A 12,621-nucleotide genomic window follows, 5' to 3' on the forward strand; every position below is an offset into this window, starting at 1 on the left:
ACAAACAAATACAATAAAGTTTAATTGTTTAACTTGATTATCAATGAAACGTTATATGAAGAGATTATTCAAATATTCTGCCAGAGATCATTCATGTCATAGGTAATGCTTGTTGTGACTTAGTTACTTTAGTTTAGTTAATGCCAGGCTAGAAGTAACACACTGAGAGATAGGTTTCGCTTAAATTTGTTGTGCCTTTAATATGAACTCACCTTTGTTGATGTCACTGTTCTTGTTTAATTCATGTTAGTACACTTTACGGACAATATATCTGAATACAATATATGTCAATACAAAATATGACACTGTATGGTGGGCCAGAAAAAAATACTGGTGATATTAGCTCCATGTTATTCTGCTGTAGTATCACAAATCAGACACGTAACCATCAGTTTCACAAGCTCTGTTTACTTTGTAATGACATTCTTACATTGTTGTTTACATTCTAGCAATGCAACGTCTGTATGGCTGAGAAACAAACATAATTATGCATAGTCAGATTCTGCTGTCACTGAACTTTGATTCATTACACGTTTGGGTGGACAGAGAAGCTTCTTCCCTCTGCAGACAGTGGAGGCGCTATTCAGCAGGTTAGATGCAGCGGTGTTTCTTCAGACCAGATGACCAGGTGAACATTTTCTTACAGCGGTCACACCAGTAGCCCGTTCCAGTGTGGATGCGTTGATGTTGTTTTAGGTTACCTAACCGACTGAAACTGCTCCCACATTGGTCACAGTGGTAGGGCTTCTCTCCAGTGTGAATGCGTTCATGTTTTTTTAGGCTACCTAACTGACTGAAACTGCTCCCACATTGGTCACAGTGGTAGGGCTTCTCTCCAGTGTGAATGTGTTGATGTGTTTTTAGGCTACCTAACACACTGAAACTGCTCCCACATTGGTCACAGTGGTAGGGCTTCTCTCCAGTGTGAATGCGTTGATGTCTTCTTAGGTGACCTAACCCACTGAAACTGCTCCCACATTGGTCACAGTGGTAGGGCTTCTCTCCAGTATGAATGCGTTTATGTCTTCTTAGGTGACCTGACTGAAACTGCTCCCACATTGGTCACAGTGGTAGGGCTTCTCTCCAGTGTGAATGCGTTGATGTGTTTTTAGGTGACCTAAGTGACTGAAACTGCTCCTACATTGGTCACAGTGGTAGGGCTTCTCTCCAGTGTGAATGCGTTCATGTTTTTTTAGGCTACCTAACACACTGAAACTGCTCCCACATTGGTCACAGTGGTAAGGCTTCTCTCCAGTGTGAATGTGTTGATGATTTTTTAGGGTAGCTAACTGACTGAAACTGCTCCCACATTGGTCACAGTGGTAGGGCTTCTCTCCAGTGTGAATGCGTTGGTGTGTTTTTAGGGTAACTAACTGACTGAAACTGCTCCCACATTGGTCACAGTGGTAGGGCTTCTCTCCAGTGTGAATGCGTTTGGGTCTCCTGGTGTCTCTCTGTTTCCAACAAGGACATAAAGAAAGAATTAGGACAGATGGATGGTGTATGTGTGTGTGTTGCAACATCAGTGATACAACAGTGATATTTTACTCACCTCTTCTGAAGAATTCATTTCGACAATGTTCCTCCCCTCCTACACCAGATGTCTGTCCTCCCACCAAACAGCTCTGTAGGTACAGCAGGGTTACATTAAATCAGTCATATACAATCTAATTACAAATTAGGGTCTCAAACTCTTTGGGAAATTGTTCAAAATTGAATGGTATGTTGCTCACAATTTATTGAGGTAATCATACTTAGGTTTGGGTATACAAATATTGGCAATCTGAAGGTTGGAGTTCTTAAATAGCATGTGTTTACAATCGGAGTGATGTGTGTGTGTGTGTGTGTGTGTGTGTGTGTGTGTGTGTGTGTGTGTGTGTGTGAGAGGGGGGTCGGGAGAGAACAAAGGGTCATACACATTTTCTTGAGTTAAATATTAAGCTGAACTAGAGGATTTGGGATCTGTCCAATAACGGTGATTGAGAGATAGAGAGAGAGAGACTTAATCACTATGATACTCAATAAACAAAGGAGATCATCGCCATCTCTTAAGTCTGATTCTAGAAGATAATTCCATATGATCAGTATGCACTACACATCTAACATAAAGGGTAGTCTAATTCTGCCAGATGATTCAGCCTTACTTGAGTCTTTGCGTTTCCAAAGTTGTCCTTGCTTGTGCGCAGTAGTTGTAGACTGGATCAGAGGACAAAGTCCTAGTCCTCCTGGTCTATTGTCCTGGAATTTCTGCAGAAAACGTCTCTTTGGTGATCACAGCTGGGCAGCGGTCTAAAGAGGCAGAACAACTGTAAACAGCTGTTTATATAGCACAGGTGATGTCACACCTTTGGACTCACCGACGCCCCGCCCATTGTAGTCCAGATGTTCAGGTGGGGGTTGTGAGGCTTTGTTTGAATGAGGTGGTGAAGGCGGAACTTTGTAATCCTTTGTCCTTCTAAGTGCATTGATGTGACCAAGCAGCCTGTGCCAATCTATAACAGATAGATAGATAGATAGATAGATAGATAGATAGATAGATAGATAGATAGATAGATAGATAGATAGATAGATAGATAGATAGAGTGCTTTATTAATCCCCTGGGGGAAATTCTTGTGTTACAGCAGAAGCCAATGTCAGTACATCTCAGTAAAAAACACACAAAAGAAAAAGCCAATGTCAAAAATATGTCAGACATAGAAACCATGTCAGAAACATGTCAAGAAAGCACAGCATTTAAGTTATCCTATCTACAATAAAGTTAAATAAAATAAGATAAGAAAATAAATTGCACCTGTATTTTACAGCTGTAGCAAGCACACATGTTCTATGTGGCCAAAATGGACATTGTGCAACATCATTATAATTATAAAGTGACATACAGCAAAAGCCCCTCCCACTAGAGACTCACTGCCTCCCTCCCTGCCCCAGCTGAATCCCGCACCCTCCCCTCCCTTCACACAGCAGACTGTGACTCTCGTAACTAGGGCCTGGTTGGCTTGGACCGTGATGATAAATTGCACTGACTTTTATTTTTTATAGATTTTTAAATAATTATTTTAAATTAAAATGAAATGAAACTTAGTTTTAAACTTAATACTAGCTTTAAACTGTAGTTTTAACTTCTTCTAACTTAATATCAGTTTCTCGTTTTTTAATGCCGATCTAACTCTGACTGCTAATGTCGTGTAGATTTTGTGCAGACGCAAGTTGCCTCGGAATATGAACTCATGTGGGTCTTTAATGCATACTTGATTTTAATGTACACACACACACACACACACACACACACACACACACACACACACACACACACACTTAAGCACATTGTGTATATGATCTTTTGCACTAGCAATATTGAGTCTTTTTTGTGTTGACTTGATCACTGCAGGCACCAAGACAAATTCCTCATATGTAACTTGCATATTGTGGCAATAAAGTGATTCTGATTCTGATTCTGAGCAATGATGAAATGAGGGTTCACCAGCGTATCTATGGGAGGGGTGTGTAGGAGAGAGGGAGTGAAAGGAGGAGTCTGCTCTCCCTGCATGTACGCGACTTATTATATATATAACCTGTGCTTTTGTAGCTAATCACTTTGATGATTTTACTGTAGGCTATGCTTTTTTCAGATGCTGGTATAGGTATATATACATATATATATATATATATATACATATATATATATATATATATATATATATATATATACACACACACACACACACACACACACAACACATCTTGGTTTCATTTGGTAAGCTACTTATTGATGGCTCGAGATCTATAGCCCTTGATCTACAGCGAGGGGGGTTCAAAGTGTGAGGCGGGCCTGGGGGCTCCAAGCAGTTTCAGGGGAGGCTCAGTGATTGGAAGTGGAAAAGATATTACATTAGTTATGAAAAGGAGATCACATAAATATCATAAATGTTTGTGATTTGGTTAAAGAGAGATTGGTTCAGAGATACAGTAGTTTTGAGGAATTTGACTGTCTGTCACGGTTTGTGGGGTTCAAGGCCCCCGAAGAGGCTTGAATATCTGTCATATCTGTCATTGGGCCAAATTTCAGGGATTGGCCCAGTGGTATGGATGGTTAGAAAAACTGGAAATGAGGTGTTGGTTGTATCGCCGGAATTTGGTAGATTGGTATCAACTGCTGACCTCCAGGTAACCACCTGGCCCTAAAATGGCCTGTGAAGGCCTAAAAACAAAAGGGGCTTGAGCCTATTGGGATATCTGTCATATCTGTCATTGGGCCAAATTTCAGGGAGGTATGGATGGTTACAAAACAGGAAATGAGGTGTTGGTAATATCGCCAAACTTTGGTAGATTAGTATATATGTTTTTGTTTCTGAGTAGTGGGCGAGTTTTCTAGCCTAGGTGCAAAATGTGGTTACTGTGGGCCTTAGAGTTTCTGAGATATAGACAGTTTTACGGAAGGAAAAGAAGAAGAAGAAGAATAAAAAGAAAGAAACATAGCAAATACTTCCAGCCCCTTCGGGCCTTGAATCCCTAATAACAATAATGATGATGATGATGATGATGATGATGATGATGATGATGATAATAAACAATAATAATAAAGTTAAAAAAGGTCCAGGTGACTCATTAAACACATGGTGTCATTCTCTTTATTGTCTCTTCATAAACAGCTGGCTGCAGGTAGTGGTGCAGGTGCAGGTAGATGGAACGGGACAGTGCACTGCATTGATAACGGCACATTTCTTTATTGTGATATTGCCATTGAAGTGATTGCACAGCCTCGGATGTCTGAAAGCAGAAAAAATACATTTGACTGCAACTGTAGGCAGCACAATACAATGCACGGCAATACAATATCACTGTTATGTTATTGCTATATGATTGGATAACTTGCTCCATTCATATATTATAGGTTGGTAAGTATATTGTGTGTGTTTTTGTTCATCCACAGTGCACACAAAGTACATTTCAGTGAGCCTCAGTCAGCTTGTACATACAGGAGCGTGACCCCATTGGTTCCTTTTTGCCCAACTTTCCAGAGCTACGATGAGGAACAGGATGGATTGTGCTGAGAAAGAACCCCGGCCAATCAGCATCATCATCGGTAAGTAGCAAATAGGGATAGACTTTAAAAAAGTGGGAGCTATCCCTTTAAGTAACGTTTCTGTTTGATCATTGTTTAATCTGCCAAGGATCTTGGCTGGCAGCTGAATGGGCAGATGCCAATTGAAGAATGCTGCATCTGTAGCTACTGAACAGTCTATTGATGGAAGGACACAGGAGACAAGCCACTGGCTCTGTCACTGTTCATTTGGACCCAGTGCGAGCAAAACACAAAGCACTGATGCTAGGATAATGATAATGTCCTCTTATACACCAGGTGAGCACAGCCAGTCCAGCAGCTGTCAGCCTGGTGGCTCCTCCAGCAGCGTCTGCTGCAACACCAAGAGACACCCAGAGCCGTCTGCTGAAATGACAGTGGGCAAGCCTATCACAGCGCAGAATGGAGCGGCATACGTTCACAGCAACTGTGAAGCGCAAAATTCTGATTCTAATCTTTCGCTATCCAACACAAACCGAGTAGGCAGTTTTAATGGGTGCTGTTTACATGTTAATTGTAAAAAATATTAATTAATGAAATAAAATGATAATTACTTTTTAAACATTATTGTTTAGAATATCTACAGCCCTCAGGTCCCTGACGGTTCCCTTCTGGTATTTTGCATTATATGCTACTTAGGCTACAGTTTCTTGCATCCAGGTAATCATAATCACACAGGTAGCCTAACCGAACTTGTACTACTGCTACACCTGCAGCAGTCCCATTGCAGGTTACTGGTAACTGCCAACTGGTGGTACAAAAAGTTTATTACAGCCAAAATGATGGCCTCCCTTTGACCCAGCAAACTCTACAAACAAATACAATAAAGTTTAATTGTTAAACTTGATTATCAATTAAACATGATATGAAGAGATTATTCAAATATGCTGCCACAGATCATTCATGTCATAGGTAATGCTTGTTGTGACTTAGTTTAGTTAATGCCAGGCTAGAAGTAACACACTGAGAGATAGGGTTCGCTTAAATTTGTTGTGCCTTTAATATGAACTCGCCTTTGTTGATGTCACTGTTCTTGTTTAATTCATGTTAGTACACTTTAGGGACAATATATATGAATGCAATATATGTTAATACAAAATGTGACACTGTATGGTGGGCCAGAAAAAAATAATGGTGATATTAGCTCCATGTTATTCTGCTGTAGTATCACAAATCAGAAACGTAACCATCAGTTTCACAAGATCTCAGTTTACTTTGTAATGACATTCTTACATTGTTGTTTACATTCTAGCAATGCAACGTCTGTATGTCTGAGAAACAATCATAATTATGCATAGTCAGACTCTGCTGTCACTGAACTTTGATTCATTACACATTTGGGTGGACAGAGAAGCTTCTTCCCTCTGCAGACAGGAGGCGCTATTCAGCAGGTTAGATGCAGCGGTGTTTCTTCAGACGAGATGACCGGGTGAACATTTTCTTACAGGGGTCACACCATTAGGCCGTTCCAGTGTGGATGTGCTGATGTCTTATTAGGTTACCTAACTGACTGAAACTGCTCCCACATTGGTCACAGTGGTAGGGCTTCTCTCCAGTGTGAATGCGTTGATGTTTTTTTAGGCTATCTAACTGACTGAAACTGCTCCGGCATTGGTCACAGTGGTAGGGCTTCTCTCCAGTGTGAATGTGTTCATGTTTTTTTAGGCTACCTAACAGGCTGAAACTGCTTCCACATTGGTCACAGTGGTAGGGCTTCTCTCCAGTGTGAATGCGTTGATGTGTTTTTAGGGGAGTTAACTGACTGAAACTGCTCTCACATTGGTCACAGTGGTAGGGCTTCTCTCCTGTGTGAATGCGTTGATGTGTTTTAAGGTGACCTAACTGACTGAAACTGCTCCCACATTGGTCACAGTGGTAGGGCTTCTCTCCAGTGTGAATGCGTTCATGTTTTTTTAGACTACCTAACTCACTGAAACGGCTCCCACATTGGTCACAGTGGTAGGGCTTCTCTCCAGTGTGAATGCGTTGATGTGTTTTTAGGCTACCTAACCGACTGAAACTGCTCCCACATTGGTCACAGTGGTAGGGCTTCTCTCCAGTGTGAATGCGTTTGGGTCTCCTGGTGTCTCTCTGTTTCCATAAAGGAGGACATAAAGAAAGAATTAGGACAGAGGGACGGTGTATGTGTGTGTGTGTGTATGTGTGTGTGTGTGTGTGTTGCAATCAGTGATACAACAGTGATATTTTTCTCACCTCTTCTGAAGAATTCATTTCGACAATGTTCCTCCCCTCCTACACCAGATGTCTGTCCTCCCACCAAACAGCTCTGTAGGTACAGCAGGGTTACATTAAATCAGTCATAATACAATCTAATTACAAATTAGGGTCTCAAACTCTTTGGGAAATTGATCAAAATTGAATGGTATGTTGCTCACAATTTATTGAGGTAATGATACTTAGGTTTGGGTATACAAATATTGGCAATCTGAAGGTTGAAGATTTGGAGTTCTTAAATAGCATGTGTTTACAATCGGAGTGATGTGTGTGTGTGTGTGTGTGTGTGTGTGTGTGTGTGTGTGTGTGTGTGTGTGTGTGTGTGTGTGTGTGTGTGTGTGAGAGGGGTCGGGAGAGAACAAAGGGTCATAAACATTTTCTTGAGGTAAATATTAACCTGGACACTAGAGGATTTGGGATCGGTCCAATAACGGTGATTGAGAGATAGAGAGAGAGAGACTTAATCACTATGATACTCAATGAACAAAGGAGATCATCACAATCTCTTAAGTCTGATTCTAGAAGATAATTCCATATGATCAGTATGAACCACACATCTAACAATAAGGCTAGTCTAATTCTGCCAGATGATTCAGCCTTACTTGAGTCTTTGTGTTTCCGAAGTTGTCCTTGCTTGTGCGCAGTAGTTGTAGACTGGATCAGAGCACAAAGAAACCTTGATCAGAGGCCTAGTCCTCCTGGCCTATTGTTCTGGAATTTCTGCAGAAAACGTCTCTTTGGTGATCACAGCTGGGCAGCGGTCTAAAGAGGCAGAACATGACTGTAAACAGCTGTTTATATAGCACAGGTGACGTCACACCTTTGGACTCACCGACGCCCCGCCCATTGTAGTCCAGATGTTCAGGTGGGGGTTGTGAGGCTTTGTTTGAATGAGGTGGTGAAGGCTGAACTTTGTAATACTTTGTCCTTCTAAGTGACTAAACAGTGCATTGATGTGACCAAGCAGCCTGTGCCAATCTATAACCTGTGCTTTTGTAGCTAATCACTTTGATGATTTTACTGTAGGCTATGCTTTTCTTCAGATGCTGGTATAGGTATATATACATACATATATATATATATATATATATATATATATATATATATATATATATATATATATATATATATATATATATATATATATGTATACACACACAAACACACACACAACACATTCTGGTTTCATTTGGTAAGCTACTTATTGATGGCCCGAGATCTATAGACCTTGATCTACAGCGAGGGGGGTTCAAAGTGTGAGGCGGGCCCTGGGGGCTCCAAGCAGTTTCAGGGGAGGCTCAGTGATTGGAAGTGGAAAAGATATTACATTAGTTATGAAAAGGAGATCACATAAATATCATAAATGTTTGTGATTTGGTTAAAGAGAGATTGGTTCAGAGATACAGTAGTTTTGAGGAATTTGACTGTCTGTCACGGTTTGTGGGGTTCAAGCCTATTGCCCCTGAAGAGGCTTGAATATCTGTCATATCTGTCATTGGGCCAAATTTCAGGGATTGGCCCAGTGGTATGGATTAGGGCTGCACAATATATCGTTTCAGCATCGTCATCGCAATGTGCACATGCGCAATAGTCACATCGCAGAGCGTGCAATGTCAAGTAAGGTAAATGAACTGATAACATACAGTAATGCACGCCCTCTCTGTGACGTTCTAAGCTCTTTTCCTACTAACTATAGTACTTTTACTCACCCTGTCTGTGGCTAAAAACACACTCACTTCCTACTACGTCAACCGCGCACGTTACCCACTAGGCCACCTTAAGTGAGCAAGGCTTGATAGACCTATTCAAGACTTTTGGTGAAATTTCCTGTATTTTTTCATATCGCAATATATATCGCAGAATAAAAAAATATTGCAATGTCAGTTTTTTCCAATATCGTGCAGCCCTAGTATGGATGGTTAGAAAAACAGGAAATGAGGTGTTGGTTGTATCGCCAGAATTTGGTAGATTGGTATGAACTGCTGACCTCCAGGTAACCACCTGGCCCTAAAACGGCCTGTGAAGGCCTAAAAACAAAAGGAGTTCGAGCCTATTGCCCCCGAAGGGGGCTTGGATATCTGTCACATCTGTCATTGGGCCAAATTTCAGGGAGGTATGGATGGTTACAAAACAGGAAATGAGGTGTTGGTAATATCGCCAAACTTTGGTAGATTAGTATATATTTTTTTGTTTCTGATTAGTGGGCGAGTTTTCTAGTCTAGGTGCAAAATGTGGTTACTGTGGGCCTTAAGGCCACAACAGACTCGTCCGTCCGCCTCGAATTGGAGCCGTCTCACCGGCGCCAGCGAGCCCTACATCAGAGTCCTGCACCGGGTCGGGGTTCCGCGGGGCCCCGCCGGGTACCCGCAAAAAAACGCGGGGGGCGGGTAAAAAATACACTTCTGTAAATTGGTGGGTCGGGCGGCGGGTAAAAATTAATAAATGCGGACAGGCGGCGGGTGGAACAACGACAACGTATGAGCCTTGTATGTTTTTCTGTTGCACTCAGATGGAGGCAGGGGGTGTGTCTGGCAGGGGGGTGTGTGTCTGGCAGGGGGGGTGTCTGGCAGCTGGTCTGACTCGAACAGGAGAAAAGTTTCTGACGCACGTTTTCGCAGTTTGTTTACATAACCGGCATCGTTTCAAGTATGCGCATACTGTGCAATGTGTGACGCTATATGGACTGCACAAAACATTCAAAACTCAGCTGCGGTCAAGGTGATTGATTGGAGACAATACGAGTCGGACAGATAATATAGTAGGCTAACGTTAGCTTCCAGTCAAACATACACACTGGCTGTTTTCATAGCAACAGGCAAGAACATGTCATGGATGGATAGCGTGAAAGTGGAGAGGTCTCATCCCAACGTGGATTTACGTTCCTCCAACAGCAATCATAAAGCCAGTATGGATTATACCGGACATATTGGAAATAGCTGGTAAGTCACTTTGCTTGCTGTAACTGTCTGTGTGTCTGATAGCAGAGCTATCCAGCTGGTTAGTGAGCTAGCAGCTGCTAAAAGCTAATTAACGTACATCAGCTGACGAGTCTCGGCCAGAAAGACTGCTGTTCGCCTCTCGTGTGAAACGGTGGCAGTTTCGTTTGGTTCACTACAAAATGTTTGCACTGCAGATTAACGGTTATTATATATATGCGGTTCCGGGTCGGGGGGCGGGTCTCATGTCTGCGGGGCGGGGTGGGTTGCGGTACTGATTGATCATATGTGCGGGTTCGCGGAGCGGGGTCGGTACTGCACGTCGCGGGGCCGGGCGGAACCGGGTCTTGAAAATCAGACCCGCGCAGGACTCTGCCCTACATGCTAGGACGTGTCAGCACGTTGGTTGCAGTAAACCTCCGACACACACAGAAGCTATTTAGAATCGACGCAGTAGGGAGAGGTTGGCACACAAAGGAAAATTATTCGGATTTGCTACTAACCTCTTTATCGTCGTCATAATTTGACTCCGTTTCCCGGTGTCCCGGCAACGGCCAATCACACTCTAAACCGAGTAGGCAGTTTTAATGGGTTTATTTCCTCAGAAAATTTTTGTTTACATGTGAATTGTAAAAGATAATAATTAATGAAATAAAATTATAATTACTTTTTAAACATTATTGTTTATAATATCTACAGCCGTCAGGTCCCTGACGGTTCCCCTCTGGTATTTTGCATTATATGCTACTTACACTTTCTTGCATCCAGGTAATCATAATCACACAGGTAGCCTAACCGAACTTGTACTACTGCTAAACCTGCAGCAGTCCCATTGCAGGTTACTGGTAACTGCCAACTGGTGGTACAAAAAGTTTATTACAGCCAAAATGATTACCTCCCTTTGACCCAGCAAACTCTACAAACAAATACAATAAAGTTTAATTGTTAAACTTGATTATCAATTAAACATTATATGAAGAGATTATTCAAATATGCTGCCACAGATCATTCATGTCATAGGTAATGCTTGTTGTGACTTAGTTACTTTAGTTTAGTTAATGCCAGGCTAGAAGTAACACACTGAGAGATAGGGTTCGCTTAAATTTGTTGCGCCTTTAATATGAACTCGCCTTTGTTGATGTCACTGTTCTTGTTTAATTCATGTTAGTACACTTTAGGGACAATATATCTGAATGCAATATATGTCAATACAAAATATGACACTCTGGATGCTGGGCCAGAAACAAATAATGGTGATATTAGCTCCATGTTATTCTTCTGTAGTATCACAAATCAGACACGTAACATCACAGTTTCACAATATCTCAGTTTATTTTGTAATGACATTCTTACATTGTTGTTTACATTCTAGCAATGCAACGTCTGTATGGCTGAGAAACAAACATAATTATGCATAGTCAGACTCTGCTGTCACTGAACTTTGATTCATTACACGTTTGGGTGGACAGAGAAGCTTCTTCCCTCTGCAGACAGGAGGCGCTCTTCAGCAGGTTAGATGCAGCGGTGTTTCTTCAGACCAGATGACCGGGTGAACATTTTCTTACAGCGGTCACACCAGTAGCCCGTTCCAGTGTGGATGCGTTGATGTGTTTTTAGGGTACATAACTGACTGAAGCTGCTCCCACATTGGTCACAGTGGTAGGGCTTCTCACCAGTGTGAATGCGTTGATGTGTTTTTAGGTGACCTAACTGACTGAAACTGCTCCCACATTGATCACAGTGGTAGGGCTTCTCTCCAGTATGAATGCGTTGATGTTTTTTTAGGTTACCTAACCGACTGAAACTGCTCCCACATTGGTCACAGTGGTAGGGCTTCTCTCCAGTGTGAATGTGTTGATGTGTTTTTAGGTGACCTAACCGACTGAAACTGCTCCCACATTGGTCACAGTGGTAGGGCTTCTCTCCAGTGTGAATGTGTTGATGTGTTTTTAGGTGACCTAACTGACTGAAACTGCTCCCACATTGGTCACAGTGGTAGGGCTTCTCTCCAGTGTGAATGTGTTGATGTGTTTTTAGGCTACCTAACCGACTGAAACGGCTCCCACATTGGTCACAGTGGTAGGGCTTCTCTCCAGTGTGAATGCGTTTGTGTTTTTTTAAGTCACTTGACTGAGTGAAACTGCTCTCACATTGGTCACAGTGGTAGGGCTTATCTCCGGTGTGAATGAGTTGATGTGTTTTTAGGTTACCTAACTGACTGAAACTGCTCCCACATTGGTCACAGTGGTAGGGCTTCTCTCCAGTGTGAATGCGTTGATGTTTCTTTAGGCTACCTAACTGACTGAAACTGCTCCCACATTGGTCACAGTGGTAGGGCTTCTCTCCAGTGTGAATGCGTTTATGTGTTT

This window comes from Poromitra crassiceps (assembly GCF_964638095.1).
Source record: "Poromitra crassiceps genome assembly, chromosome: 9".
In the NCBI taxonomy this organism is placed as follows: Eukaryota; Metazoa; Chordata; class Actinopteri; order Beryciformes; family Melamphaidae; genus Poromitra; species Poromitra crassiceps.